The sequence below is a fragment of the Nematolebias whitei genome, chromosome 10 (genome assembly GCF_014905685.2).
Source record: "Nematolebias whitei isolate Nwh7 chromosome 10, NemWhi1, whole genome shotgun sequence".
NCBI classification, from domain to species: Eukaryota; Metazoa; Chordata; class Actinopteri; order Cyprinodontiformes; family Rivulidae; genus Nematolebias; species Nematolebias whitei.
Genome location: NC_056507.1, coordinates 39,249,805 through 39,266,274, shown reverse-complemented (window position 1 = coordinate 39,266,274; position 16,470 = coordinate 39,249,805).

Genomic DNA, 16,470 nt, shown 5'->3' with positions numbered 1-16,470 from the left:
TTGTCCATGTGTTGTTTCTGAGCCAGAACTGGTCGAATTAACATTTCGGGTCCAGCCTGATCCATTTACTGTCTCTGATACAGACATGGTCCATTTTCTGTTTCTGAGCCAGACCTAGTCAATTTACTGTTTTCTGAGCTTTCCTGTTCCTTTTATTGTGTATGATCCAGACCTGGTCCATTTTTTCTTTCTGAGCCAGACCTGGTCTATTAATCTTTCTGAGCCAGGCCTGTTCCGTTTATTGTTTCTGAGCCTGGCCTGGCAAATTAACTTTTTCTGAACCAGGACTGTTCCATATTTTTTCTGAGGTAGACCTGGTCCATTCATTATGTCTGAAGCAGACTTTGTCCACTTTCTGTTTCTGAGCCAAACCTGGTCTATACACTTTTTATGAGTCAAGCCTGTACCGTTTACTGTTCATTTGACCGAACATGGTCCATTTGCTGTTTCTAGGCCTGACCTGATCCATTTACTGTTTCTGAGGCAGACCTAGTCCATTCACTGTGTCTGAAGCAGACCTGGCCGATTTTCTGTATCTGAGCCAGACCTGGTCCATTTAATTTTTCTGAGCCAAACCTATTGCATGTACTGTTTCTTAGCCAGACCTTGTCCATGTGTTGTTTCTGAGCCAGAACTGGTTGAATTAATATTTCTGGTCCAGCCTGATCCATTTACTGTCTCTGATACAGACCTGGTCCATTTACTGTGTCTTAGCCAGACTTGGTCCATTTACTGTGTCTGAGGCAGGCGCTGTCTGTTTACTGTTTCAGAGGCAGGCCTGGATGGTTTGCTGTTTTTGAGCCAGACCTGGTACATTTACTGTTTCTGAGCCATGCATAGTCCATATACTGTCTCTGAGCAAGACCTGGTCCATTTTCTATTTCTTACCCAGACCAGGTCCATTTACTGCATATATGTCAAACTCAAGGCCCGGGGGCCAAATGTGGCCCTTGTTGACATCTTATCTGGCCCCCAAGATGATATGTGAAACTTAAAATTCATTCATTCAACCTTTATTTCTACAGGTTAGTTCCCATTGAGCCTCGAGGACTCATTTACAAGAGAGCAGATTTTAACAGTGATGACAACAAAAATATGACAAAAATACTTCTATCTCTTGAATTTTTTCGGTCATCTTGGATTATGATGTCAAAAGCACAACAGAGAACATCAAATGGGACCAATCAAATTCTTGTTGGGGAACATATGACCAAGAAAAGATGTTGGGTATCTAACTTGAGTTAATGTCTTTTCTGAAATCAGCCTTTAGTTTGAAAAAGGTTGTAATTTTGGCCCCCTTTGTGAGTTTGACACCCCTGATTTACTGTTTCTAAGCCAGACCTTGTTCATTTTCTGTTTCTTGGCCGGGCCTGGTCCAATTACTGTGTCTGACCCAGACCTGATCCATTTACTGTGTCTGACCCAGGCCTGGTCCGTATACTGTTTCAGAGCCAGACCTGGTCCATTTTCTGTTTCTTAGCCAGACCTGGTCCAATTTCTCTTTCTGGGCCTGGTCTGGTTAAAACTGTTTCTGAGTCAGACCTGGTCCATTTACAGTGTCTGAGCCAGATGTGGTCTGGTTATTCTTTCTAAGCATGACCTTGCCCAATCCATTTGGTAAATGCACAAGTCACAGTGAGGAAATATTTGTTTCCTCTGGTCGATTTGGTAAGGGGTCCTACCCAATCAATCTGTAAATCAGACCACGGAAACGTGATCCCTCTGCTTTGCAATGGGGCTCTGTGAAGGGTGTTGCAGGTTGGAACTGACAACAAACCAAGCACCTTTTTATGTAATCCTTTACATCTTTACGCATTCCTGGCCAATAAGCAACTTGCTTTAATGCATTGAGAGTCGCTTTAACGCCTTTGTGTCCTGAAGATGGAAGGTCATGGGCATGTACCAGCATCACCCCCCTGTGGTCTCCAGGCACCACGAACAAAGGTGAAGATGTTGGATCGGGAGCAAAGACGAGCATGCCCTTGACCATTTTCAGGAATGATTTAATCTTAAAAAGAGTCTTGAGTTCAGGAATTGAGTCAAGTTCATCAGCAGTTGGAACCTTTGTGTCAGGGTCATCCAGGTATTGAATCATTTTACTGATGGTTGGATCCAAAGACTGAAGTTCCATGAGGTATGTGTCTGTAAATGCAGGTTCTACTGAGACTGTGTTGTCTACAGGCTGTGAAAGAGTCGAGGTGGTGGCTTTAACACATGAACGGGTGAGAGGACACACTTCAGGGGTGGGAGGGTCTGGAACATGAGCAGGTAGCCAAGTGGGGTCGAAGGACCACCAGGTACCAATAACGGCACCTCTTTTGGTTAATGAATCTGCAAGATCGTTAAGCTCTTTGTCTTGACCTGGCACACGTGAGTGGCCTCTGACCTTTTTCCAAAAGACTTGTAGGTTGTGTGATGTCACCAAGTGATCACATGCCATGAACAAGTCCTTGTGTTTCACAGCTTTTTTGTTGCTAGTGAAAAAGCCTTTACGCTTCCACATAGCCAGATGACAAGACAAACTCAACCGTGCATAATTGGAGTCTGTGCAGATCACCAGAGAATGAACGGAGCGTTCTACAGCTGTTTGCAATGCAATCAAGATGCCTGCGATTTCGGCATATTGTGATGATTGAGAGCCTAGCTTAAAGTGTAATGTGTCTTGTTCACTGTGAATTCAGACAACACCAACACCAGCTTTGTTAACAGTGTTGTGGTGGAAGGAGCATCCATCCACGTACACTGTTGTCAAGTCTTTACAAACATTTTCATCTAAATATTGATGATGTGGGTTTTCAAAGGTGGCGGCATGTTCAGCAGGTGTCTGGACCGAGGGGACATCCTGTGTACACCGTTGGCAGACAGCTAAGTCTGTACCCAAAGGGTTCCTTTTATTTTGAGCATAGTGGACCTCTATGTCAAAACTCTGTAAGGCCATAAGCCATGAAGCCACACATGCGTTTGTTACCACACCATCTCTTATGCGTTGGCTGTTAAGAAAAGTTACCGGTTGGTGTTGTGTCTCCACAATAGTCTTTTGTCCACCTAGGTAGTTAGAGAAATGTTTCACTGCCCACACCATGGCTAACAGTGCTTTCCCACAATCAGAGTACTTTAGTTCAGGGCCTGCCAGGGTTTTGCTGGCGTAGGCAACCACACGTTTGTCTTGGTCATAGAGTTGGTACAAACCAGCACTCAAGCAATGGGCTGAAAAACTAACTTCAAGGTGGAAGTCTTTATCATTGTTGGGATATGCCAGACATGGTGCTGAGCACAGCTTAGCCTTGAGAGCGTCCATGGCTTGCTGTTGTGTGTCAGACCAAAGGAAAGGCACATCTTTCTTGAGGAGTTCAGTTAAAGGTTTTGCCAAATCAGCATAGTTCTCCATGAACTGGTGTGAGTAATTACAAACACCAAGGAAACTATGTAGTTCAGTGAGGTTAGAGGGTGTCTTAAGTTTAGAGAGACCTTGGACTCTACTAAGTTGGGGTTGTACACCATCGGGACCTACAAGGAGACCGACGTATTCAACCTTAGCTTTGCACCATTGGCACTTCAAAAGTGAGATCTTTGCACCCACAGCTGTGAGTTGATCCAGCACGTGGTCAATCTCAGCTAAATGAGTATCAAGCGTGGGTTGTCGTAGGAGGATGTCATCTACGTAGATGAGGGTTCCACGTTCACCTGCATCAGGGCACGCTTTATTTAAGAATATGTTGAACTCAGCTGGTGAGTTTGCATAGCTAAAAGGACATCTAGTGAAGGTGTATTGGCGACTGGCAAAGGTGAACACCAATTTGTGTTGATCGGCTATATGGACTGGGATCGTCCAGAACCCAGAAGCCACATCAAGTGTGGAGAAGTACTTGGCGTTGGTCACCTTAGGAAGTTCTTGTTGGAGTTGAGTCATCGGCCACCTGGAAAGAGGAACCTGTTGGTTCAGTCTTTGGTAGTCAATGGTGAGTCTCCATTTGCCGTTGGGTTTGAGGACAGGCCATAAAGGTGCAGAGTAGGTGCTGTTACATGGCCTGATTATGCCTTTCTCTAAAAGATTGTCAACAATCTCTTGTACAGGCTCATAAGCTGCCAAGGGAATCTTGTATTGACGAACATAGGTAGGAGGAGAACTAGGTGGAGTTGGTATGCGGATGGTGTGGACTGAGGTCAAGCCACTGTCCAAAGAGTCAACTGAGAAGGACTTTTCATATTTGAGAAGAACTTGGTGAAGTTTTTCTCTTTCTTCATCGGTAGTAAGTGTGTCTGCCTGGGCTACTACTTGATCGATCTGTGATCGGACCGAAGGGTGGAGCTCAGGGGATGATGACTCTATAGGCTTGTCTGGAGTCTCCGTGGTTGTACTCACTGGCAGGACGTCAATGGTTTGCAACACCATTTGGTCTTGGTTGGTGAGGTCCACGCATCGAACAAACATATGGTCAAGAACGGTGTTTGAGAAGAGGGCAATGGACTTGGATGGTTTTATATTCAAAACCTGTCCAGTATTAGGATCTGGGAAGAGTGAGTTGGGAATGCCTCCCAGAATTGGTACATTCAACTCAAAGTCGTGGAAGCTAGTGCTTACTAGCCAACCTAAAGGAGTGCCTTTAGGGATTAGGATGTCTTCTGCATTGGTGTTGCAGACTGAAAGACATGAGATCCTAGATTTGAGGCCCAAGAGGGGTGTGGCCTCTAAGGAAAGTCCTAGTTCGAAAAAGAGTGGAGCAGGTTGAAAGAAAGCCTGTGAATGGCTTAGGTTTTGTCCTGCTAAGATGTGAATTGGCACAGGTTTGTTTAGGGCCCAAGCTGGCACAGTAATGTGATGACTGTTAGCTACCTGACAAGCTTCAGGAATGGTCTGTCCAGATCTGAGGTTGTCTAGATCAGGGACAGGTGTGTCCTGAGGAACAGTTGTCAGTGACCACAAAACATGGTTTATGGTGTCCACTTGAACACCAAGTCGGACTAGGATGTCACTACATATGTACACAGAGTGTGATAAGTTTGGGACCACAAGAAATTAATGAGTCAGTTCTTTATGGTTCCATTTAAAGGTGAGAGCACAAATGCCCCCACTTTTTAGGACACAAAAAGATTTTGGGTCATTGTGAAAATGAAAGTTTTCTTAACCATTTGGAGGTTAGATTGATTTTGCATTAAGTCCTCATAAAGGTCCTGGCTGATGGCAGATTTGTCAGTCCATAACGACAATACAACATCACAATACCTTTCACCACTTGTGGGAGGTAGTATTCACTAGATTGTGATGGACCCAGCGAACACAAGAACATCTCACATTGGGCTAGAGTTAGCTCCAACGGCTGATCATGTGTGGCTGACACTACCGTGGATTGAGATGTGATCTCATTTGCCTGATGTTTGTTTTCAGGTTGGGCCATGGTTGTTTCATCAGAAGTGTCCAGTGTAGCACACTGGGAGTCTACTTCTGGAGGAAAAGTGATGGTTGACGGACTTGAGCCCAGACTTTGAGATTCTTAAAATCAATCAAAGGCTGAAATCGGTTTAGATCTTGTCCTACTAGGAAAGTGATGGACTCCAGTGGGGACACATACACAGGGTGTATGATGGTCATGGGTCCGATCTGAAGTTCAATCAGGGCCAACTTAGATAAGGTGGTTTCTTCAGGAGCGTACGGTCGTACCTCTAGAGAGCATGTCTGGAGGATTAAGTCCTTGCCAGCACGATTTGCCGCTAACCGTAGTCTTTCGAACAGGGTGACGGATATCAAAGTTATGTCTGCTCCTGTATCCAGAAGAGCGTCATGAGATAGGACTTGTTCTAGAGTCAATGAAAGGTAAAACTTTCTGCTACCCCTTTTTCAGTTAGGTTACACAAAAATGTTGGTACCGGAGGTTCCACTTGGATCCTAGAATCATTGTTCTCAAACAAAGGATCTTCAGTATTCATTTGGACTGTTAAGACAGCACTTGGTATGTTGGACTGGTCAGTTTGTGTTACTGAACCAGGAATGTCAACATCAGTGGTCTCTACATCAGCAACAGGAGGGGATTCACAATCAGCAGCCGCAGATTGGGGCTTCAACTCCTTAGCTTGTTGTTCCAATGGCTGGTTGGTAACAATGAGAGACTCAGTTTCAGGAGTGAAAGAGACTATAGGCAGGAGTTCAGCCTTCTTAAACTGTTCCTGTTTACCCATTTCCTCCAAAATATGTTTAATCATTTCCATTTCTTTGGAAGTGAGACCTTTACAGTCATCATCCTGTTGAGGCTTTGATTCTCATCTTTTCAGAACGTCTCTGACGTGGTGAAAGTTGTTCTCTTTCAGGTCGAGAGCGACGATTCTGAAATTGACGGGTCTGCTTTTGAGATTGGTTATGACCAGAAAATCTGCGATTATGATTGGGAGAGCGTCTACCCCCCTGATAATCTTTGTTATGATTTCGGTAGTCAGAGCTTGGGTAATCGTGGTCTCTCCAAGAGTCTGAGTACTTGTTCTGATTTTACCTTGGTGGGGGGTTTTAGTCTGAAAATGCTGTTGTGTTCTCTTAAACTTGGGTGATGAAGGGGCAGACTTGGCTCGGTAGGAATCAGGGTTTGCTCGTGTTCCTTCAAGTTCCAGAGGTAGAGAACGTGTTTACAGCTAGGACTGTTGGTTCAGTTGGTTTGGACTGTCTCACCTTCTGAAAGGCTAAAGACGCCCATTCATGCAACTGGTGGATTGTGGCTGTTCGTGGGTTAGCCATCACACTAAGTTGAGTGTTGACTGAATGATGGAGGTTTTGAATGAAGAGAGTTTTGAAGTTAACATCCTCTTCCATCCCTGGATAATTATTAGACCCAAAATAGGCATTTAGGAGTCTGTAGTAATAGTTATTTGGTGGCTCTTGTTTACCTTGTCTGGTGTTTAGAGCAGAAGTCAGACCAGATTGTACTGTTTCGTCTGAAAACTCTCTTTCTAGAGAATAGCGTAGGGAATGCAGGTCTGCTCGTACATGGGCTGGTTGACGGTCCATGAACTTAGTGACCTCTCTGCTAGATGTTGACTTAATCAGATAGATGTAATCCTGAGTTGTAACTTCAGGAAACCTTCTTAGGTAGAATGTTAAGTCATCAAGGTAGGCTTTAATGTCATTTTGACCACCTGGTGTGGGATCAAAACGAGAAATGTTCTTGGCAATTTTGTCCAAGTCACGGTCTGTTGGACCATGTTGGGCTTGAGTTCTCATTTGGCTTGAGAATGGTTCAGTCTTCACAACTGTTGATGTTACCAGAGGTTGTCTATGACCTACCAGGGGGAACAAAGGTCTGTGGGTGTACATACCTGAGGGTCCTCCTGGTCCTCGTTCATCAACTTGAGTTGGATAAGACTGTAGAGGGGGAGGTCCACTTACCCGAGGAGGGGTGTGGAAGTGACTATAGGAAGGTTGTTCAGGAGATCTCCTTCCCAGAGGAGATGGGATACCTCTGAAAGAATGTTCGGAACTTAGAACTGGATGTTCTCTAGTTGTTAGGGTTTTAACCTGTTCCTCTAGCTCCGAGATTTGGTTTCTCAGAGTTTGAATCTCTTTCTGTTTATCAGCTATACGATTAAAGTATGCTGTATCATTCATTTTAAACCCGTCTATTTGATCATATGCTTTTTGGAGTTCTGCATACGTTTTTGAGGCTTCTTCCTTTTCTTGTGTGAGTCTACTTTGAAACGCCTGCATGTCAGTTTCATATTTTGAATTTACATCAAGCAGTTTCTTGCTGAGTAGATCAAAATCTTTTGTTTTAGCAGCTATTTCAGCAGTTAACTTGTCGTTTGCATGAGCTAAGGAGGTGTTTTCTGTCTGTAGCTCTTTTTTGCCATCTTTCAAATGACATATTCTTTCCTTCCTTGTTTTTAATTTCTCTGAGGCTTTGTTTAGGATTGTTTCAGCTTGTTCTAGCCTTTTTGTAATTACTCCTGCGAGCATGGCTAGCATTGTTGAAACTTGGGGACCTGTCGGTTTTTCATCTAGCGTCTGTTTAGCTAGGTCTGTGATTATTTGTTCTAATTATTTGGAGGTTTTTCTTTGAATTAGATTTTTATAATCCAGATTTAATTCTGTCAAGAGATATTCTACAGCCACTTCTAAGTTTGAGAGAGAATTTTCCATTCTCTGTTCTTCCATATCGATTGATTCTGGAGAGGTGTTTATACCTGCCATGACTAGTTTCTCTAAAAATCCTTAAAGAAAAACAAAACTTAAAGTTAAACCCTTTTTAACTTTAATGCAATTGACTGAACTGTTGTTCAGTATTATGATTTAATCCGTTTGTATTTATAAGTCAACTAAATAATAAAATAACATTGTTGTTCTGAGTTCAAAGCATTTACATGAAAAGTAATCCTTCTCAAATTAAAACTTTAAAATTCACAGAATCTAAGTTTATTTGTTTTAATCAGCTAACTTTACCAAAGACAATGACACCACAAAGACAACATTCAATTCAGAATGAAGTGTTTTTCATTCAGATTTGAAGTTTCTAAGTTTAAAGGAAAAATTAGAACTTTAAAACGTTTTAAGTTTTATTTTCTAATGGAAATATCAAAGTAAAACAACCAGAGTTGTTTACTTTCCAGGATTGAATGTTGATAATTATGTTTAAAACCCATTTATCAGATGAATAAACTTAGTTTAAACTCTTTTCAGATCAAAAACAGTTTCAACAAGCGTCAACTCGTTGCAATCACTTGACTTGACCACTAGATGACAATGAGCGTCGTCTAACAGACAAAGGTTCGAGTGAGGAGGAGGTGTTTACTCTTCTGTCCTTCAAACAGAACGGATCTGACCGTAAAACACACAGCAAAGCGTTTCTTTTCACTTTAGAAAGCAAGGCGAACCTTTTCCCAGCATAAAATGCACTTTCTTTAACTGAAAAGGAAAAACTTTACTCAAACTTTTAACAGGACGCAACTTTCTGCGCATGCGTCAACCATTTACGGCAGGCAAGCTGTAGCTTTTAGCTTCTAGCTCCCGGAGGAAAAACAGACTAACACTTATTTACGCCCAGTTTTCAACTCGAAAACGTAACGGTTAAATCTGACAACTTCTTACTGACTTCAGACGAAGCACGGCGGCTTCCAAAACACTTCTGTAGTTAAAAAAAACAAACACAGAAATAAAGACAGAACTGAACGCTTCTATGCTGTACGCCACGTTGCTAAGCAACCAAGCTATTCAGGGAGTTTTTTACGTCTTTTTTGTAGCTTTGCTCAATTTGACTTCAGCGAGTCTCTGGAGCAAAAACAAACATTACCTCCGTTCCAAAAACAGCGTTATGAATACAAGTTAGCTAGACTTGTATTTTCTATAACATGGAGGATTTTATGCGGGATTTTATAACGTTTCACCGGACGGTTCGCAGTGACGTAACCCATGTGAACTCCATTCAAACTCCTTCACCATCGGGAGATGAAAACGTTCACATGTCTTGGACCTGGGAGGTATAAAGTGCGTATCGGGAATAAGAATGAAATGTATCGTTATTGTATGTCTTTGAGTGAGTGAGTGTGAGAATGAGGCTGGGACTGTGTGATTGTGTCTGTGTATGAATGGGTATTTGTTAGGCCGAGACTCGGACTGCCCCCTCTTTGATACAACTGGGGGTGCGTGGCATCGCGCCCCTATCGTGTGGCCCCCTGGTGGGGTGTGCCCTTGCCTGCCGGCGCGCTTGGGGCCCTTGGTGTCGGGGGCTGGGCACTTGGGCATGTGTCGGCTCGGCCTGGTGTCTGCCTGGTGGGGCTTGGGTCCTCTGGCCCTGTCAGGCCTTGGCCTGGGTGGTGTGAGTCCTCGGTGCCCGGGCCTCGGTGCCCGGGCCTGGACCTGCATTGGTGCGGCGGGTTCCGGCGGGGGCCTATGAGTTTGTCGCTGTTGGCCCCGGGGGGTCACTGTATGTGGTCGCTGGTGGGGATCTTCCGGTTCTCCCCTATGGTCCGATCTGGGGGGTGGGTGAGTGGTTCGTCCTGTGTGGGTGGCCCTGGGGGCTCCGCGGTCAGGGTCCCTCCTGGGGTCTTGGGCTCTAGTCCCCCCTTTTTCGTCTACCTCTGGTCTTGGGGGTCGGGTCTCTGCTGCTTCACAGTTACTATTAAATGTTCTATTAGAGAAGCCTTATACACATGCATGCTCACAACCACGCACAAATAGATGCAGGGATGCTTATGTAGGCTTTATATGTAGATATATAGATATGTATATGAATGTATATTCATGTGTATGTATGTATGTATATAGGCGTAGGTATGGGTATATATATTTATGGAAACTTACTGCAAAGCCATGAATATTTTAAGTTCTTTATACATATGTATTTTGTTGCTATGTTTTGTCATGTTCTTTGCAGGTGAACAGACAGTGGCCGGGTGTTTTGCTGTGTGCTCTCTTTGTGTATATTTCTTATATTTTGGAGTCATACTTTGTCTTTTCTTTCTTTCTATCCTATTAAAAAAAAAAAACCTACACTAGATAATCACTAGAATAAATATTTCATAATAATGGTGTGGAGAGGATGGCTGTAAGGGGAGAAGGGAGGCCATGTAAAAAAAAAAGAAAAAAAAGAAAACGTTCACTCTTTAAGGCCTTTAATAAACAAACAAACAACAAAAACAAAAAAATTCAATGCATGCACAAGTTTTTCAGTTCAGCTCTGATCAGAACAACCTTTGCGACAATTTTTAAAAGACCATTTTGTGCGTCCACAGTAAGCCTTTAAAAACGTCTTTATACAGAAAACTGCTTTACCATGTTGGAGCTCAATTTTTAGTTTTCCTTCAGCGTAGCGAAATTAAAACTTCTCCAGACTTTTGAGCCGGAAACACTACTAGCGTTTAAGATTTTCAAAGTAAAAGCTTTGTTTATTTTTTTGACAGTAATACTCAGCTCAGAAGCGCCACCACGCTGTTGTGAATGCTTAATTATGACAACTGATTCTAAATACGCCTCGCACGGATGCGCCAAAATTTATATACTTGTAGCGGTAAGGGTTATTTAATAGTTAAAATTCGTTGTGAATTTTATTTTGAAGGGGCACCACTCTCAGCTCTGAGAGAACTCTGAAGGACTGAAAATCAATTCAGATTATTATTGTAACACTATGATGTGATATCAATCTGTTACCGTAACATAGGAGGTCGTGGGTGGAGAAAGCAGAACACGGAGAGGGAATAGCGTAGCTGTCCAGACTTTTTATTCAACCGCCATCACCTCAGAACAGACTCGTCTCGGTCACGCTACCCCAAAAACAACGAAGAAGAAAACATCTCCTCTTAAAGGCACAGCACAATTTGGAACATTTAAATAACCGATTCTATATCAAATCATATTATATGTTATTATATGTTTGTTGTTAAATGAACCAGTTGTACAATATGAAAAACAACTGTAGATCGTTTGTTCCTCATAACACCAGTCGTTGTGGCTTCCGAACAGTACGCCCACACCTGGTAATAACTGCACCCCCAGAGGGTGGCAAGCTAGGGGTCGGTTGTGCAGGCTGATGGGAAACGAGTCCAGTTGGGAGCCTTGGTGAAGATGGCAACGACCTAGCAGTTTCTGATGCCTGTGCTGCAACTGTTTGGCCAAAGAGCCAGGGCAATGAACCAGACAAAGCAGTATACCTCGGCAGTGTGTCCCTGTTAGGTGGAACTACAGACTGAGTGATGTCTGTAGGTAATGTGTCTGTGGAGCTACGGTAAGGTTTTAAACTATCATAGTGAATGACTTTGGTCGCAGCCTGAGGATATTTCACATCCACCAGCTTGTAAAGAAGCCCTTTTTCATTCACAGTTACAACCTTATATGGTCCGGTCCAGTTTGGGGAAAGCTTTTGTCTCTGTGTGGTGGGGTCATCTATCCATACCAGATCACCACAAGCATAAGGCCTAAACCTTGTGTCTTTGTTGTAATAGTACTCTCGTTTTTGTTTTTGCTCTTCGCGATGGAGAAGCACAGTCTCAAAAGCAGCATCCATCCGTGTAGCCAGTTCTGAACCATAGTTGTGTGGGTCATCAGAAACCTTTGGCGATGAAATATGGACATTAGCAGGTAGTCGGTGTTCTCGTCCATGAGCAAGGAAATATGGCGAGTACCCTGTGCTCGAGTGAGGAGTAGAGTTGAACGAAAGTACCACAGCAGGGAGGTAGTGGTCCCATTCACCTCCATAGTCCTGAATGAGTCGAGCCAACTGCTCTTTCAGAGTCCGATTAAACCGTTCAACCATACCATTCCCTCTTGGGTGATATGGAGAGGTTCTTTTCTTTGTCATGACAAATGGTGTGAATAATTTCAGATTCATATTGTCGTCCCTGATCTGACAACAGTTCCTCAGGAACACCATGTTCAGGGATATACCATTCACAAAGTAACTGTGCTACGGTAGCAGCCTTTTGGTCAGACATAGCATAGGCATTTACATACTTGGTAAAATGGTCCTGTACCACAAGTACATATCTATAACCAAGAGAGGTAACCGTAAGTTCAGTAATGTCCGTACAGACCAACTGAAATGGTCTGTCAGTCTGAATAGATTGCAAAGGCGCTCTGTGCTTTGGTAAAGCTTTTCTAAAAGCTTCACATGTCTTACACAGATTACAGAAGTTTTCAATATCAGATCTCATTCCTGGCCAATAACCCACTGTCAATGCTTTCTTAAAAGTACGCTCAGTATATATGCCCCAAATGTTGATGACACCTCTTTTTTTCATGATTTTTTCTCAGCACTTTCTGATCACTTGGATTGCTCACTTATACTTGGAGGTGACCTCAACTTTGGTCTAAATGAAGAATTAGACAGATGTAATAGAGCAGGAACTCAGCGTAGTTGGCAGTCCATAAATATAGTTAAACAGTACATGAGTGATTATGGACTTTGTGATGCATGGCGATCTCTTCACCTGAATCGTAGAGAGTATACTTTCTTCTCTTCTGTCCATCACTCTTACTCTCGTCTGGATTATTTTTTAGTCAGCAGCTCGTTGTTGACGGACATCTCGGACACTGAGATTCACCCTATAGCTGTCAGTGATCATGCTCCTGTCTGTTTAAATCTAGCAAACAGAAAAGAAATCCCTAAAAGTATAAACTGGAGATTTAATACATCACTGCTTGAAGATGTAGATTTTATCAAATATTTTACAGAAGAGTGGGCTTCATATCTGGAGTATAATGACGTGCCTGGAACTTCAGCATCTATTCTCTGGGAGGCAGGTAAAGCTGTAATGAGAGGTAAAATAATTTCATTCTCATCACAAAAGAAGAAAAAAGAAAATAAACATATTCAGGAACTAGAAGAAACCATTAAATCGTTAGAAGCCTCTCAAGATGAAGAAATGCTGGAGAAAATGCGTAAAGCAAAATTGGAATTAAAAGAATGTATTAACAAAAAAACTCAATTCTTAATACAACGACTTAGAATCGAAAATTTTGAACAGAGCAATAAGTCAGGTAGCTTTCTAGTTAAACAGCTCAAAATAAATAAGGAAAAAAACAACTATAGTTGGTGTTAAAGACTCGACTGGGAATACAGTTTACGATCCTGAAAGAATTAACAGCATTTTCAGAGATTTTTATAAAGACTTGTATTCGCCCCAGATAAACCCATCAGATAATGAAATTAATGAATTCCTGGATAAAATAACACTTCCTAAACTATCAGATAGTCAAACAATGGAGCTGGATTCACCACTGACACCAGTGGAACTCCAGGAAGCCCTCAAAAGCATGTCCAATAAAAAGGCTCCAGGTCCAGATGGATTCCCAGCAGAATTCTATAAAGAATTCTGGAATATCCTGGCACCACTATTTCACAAAATGCTACAAGAAACTGAGAAAAGTAACAGTCTTCCAAAAAATATAAATTCTGCCAACATTAGTCTCCTGTTAAAACCAGGCAAAGATCCTGTATTACCTACCAGTTATCGTCCAATATCTCTTATCAACGTTGATCTTAAAATAATTTGTAAAGCCCTCTCAAAAAGATTAGAAAAGGTAACTCATCTAATAATACATCCAGACCAAACTGGTTTTATAAAAGGGAGACATTCATCCACAAATTCACGCAGATTATTTAATTTAATAGATTATTCTTACAGTAAAAATATTGAAACTGCAATATTCTCTCTACATGCAGAAAAAGCCTTCCATAGAGTTAACTGGAAATTTTTATTTGCAGCCTTACATAAATTTGGTTTTGGAAATTATTTCATAAACTGGTTAAAAATATTATACACTTCCCCATCAGCATGCATTAGGACAAACAATCAAATATCTGCTAGTTTTGCTCTGCAAAGGGGAACCAGGCAGGGATGTCCACTCTCCCCCTCACTGTTTGCTATTTTCATCGAACCGCTAGCCGCAGCAATCAGGCAAACTACAGATATTAAAGGCATAAAATGCAAGAACATAGAGCACAAAATCAGTCTATATGCTGATGATGTGTTGCTCTTCCTCCGGCATTCACAAACCTCCATCTCTCTGGTTACTGGACTGATAAACTCCTTCTCAAAAGTGTCAGATTACTCTATAAACTGGCTAAAATCCACAGTTCTACCAATTAATTGCTCTTTCAACAATTCACTTGTTACACAACTGCAATCGGGGAATATTACATATTTGGGTATCAAAGTTTCGCCTAAATTAGCAGATTTAACTAAACTAAACCACACCCCACTTTTAAAGAAAATTGAGGATGATCTGGCTAGATGGAAATCTTTACCCATATCTCTCATGGGAAGGATCGCATCAATAAAAATGATGGTTTTGCCTAGAATAAATTATTTATTCTCAATGATCCCAAATAAACCATCATCTGACTGGTTTAGATCCCTGGACTCCTCTATTTCTAAATTTCTGTGGAAAGATAAACGTCCTCGTATTAGATTAAAAACACTACAGAAATCCAAAGATAAAGGAGGACTAGAATTACCCAACTTTTATTATTATTTTCTAGCCAACAGGCTAGAATACATCTCAAAATGGATAAAACACACACCCCTTGATGAACCCTGGCTAGACGTAGAACAGACACTTTGCAATAATATAGTGATCTCAGACCTTCCATTCATTAGCTCAAACATAAAACGACAGGAATGCTTTAAAAGCATCAATATCAGCTCCTCTCTGACAGCTTGGTGGGAGTTTCTAAAAATGACAGTCTTCACTAATCCCATGTAAACGTACACCCATCTGGAACAACCCTGACATCCTACAACAGAATAAGATGATAAACTTCCCAGGTTGGAGGTGTAAAGGAATTGAATATTTGGAACATATATATGAAGACGTGGACTACATCCCATTTAACAGATTAATTACACAATATGGGATTGATAAGAATAAATTTTTAGAATATCAACAAATTAAATCTATAACCAAAAATAAATTTAACCTTAATAACACTAGGATTGAAATGTCTACAAGTGTATTAGAATTCCTTAATCTTAACCCTCCCAAATTACTATCTAAGGTTTATCAGAAACTCAGTAAAATAGGTGAATCTATATCTCTTCCCATTGTAAAATGGGAGACAGACTTGTCAGTTAATTTTGACCAAAACTTTTGGTCGCAGATCTGTCTGAGAACTTTTAAGATGACTAAAAACTCAAATTTACAACTAATACAATACAAAATCCTTCATAGAGTACACTATACAGGTCAACGGATGTTCAAGATGGGTTTTGCATCATCTAATATTTGCTCACAGTGTACAGACAATATTCCGGACAATTACATCCACGCATTTTGGTTCTGTCCACCTGTTCAGAGGTTTTGGTGCCGGATATGTGAAGACTTATCAAAGTGTCTGAGATGTAATATTCCACTCTCTCCGTCAGTTTGCTTATTGGGCCACTTAGATGATGTCACCTTGGAGACAAAATCAATTCATATTATTCTCACTGCCCTATGTATAGCAAAAAAATCTATACTCATGAATTGGAAAAATAAAAACACACTTAGTATTAAACAGTATAAAGACCTTCTGTTAGATTACATCAGTCTTGAGACAGCCTGTACCCCCACATCGGACTATTCTCTCTGGACTTCTTTAATCGGCTCCAACACGTAGTGGAGGTGGGTGGTCCCCTTTGATTCTGTCCCGTGGGGCATGGTGGTCGGTGTGGGTGGGGTGTCGGGGCTGGGGACGTGGGGGGGGGGGTCATGGGCCTGTAGTGGTGGCGCCCGACTGGGGAGGTGGCTCTGGTGGTTCTGGGTGATGGCCTGTGCTGGCTGCATGCGGGCTTCTGGGCGGTCTGTACCGGCGGACATGGATTACTGGCCTGGTGACCTGTCTGTCCCTGGGTGGGTCTGGGGTGGACGCGGGCACGGGTTCTGGGGTGGTATCGCTCCTGGGCGGGGTTCCCGGCTTGGTCCGGGGATCTTGGGCCTTGACAGGTATGTTGCCGGGGTCTTGGGCCGGCGGGTGCACCGGCGCCCGGCCCTGGCCTTGGGGCCTTCGGTGCGTTGGTGGG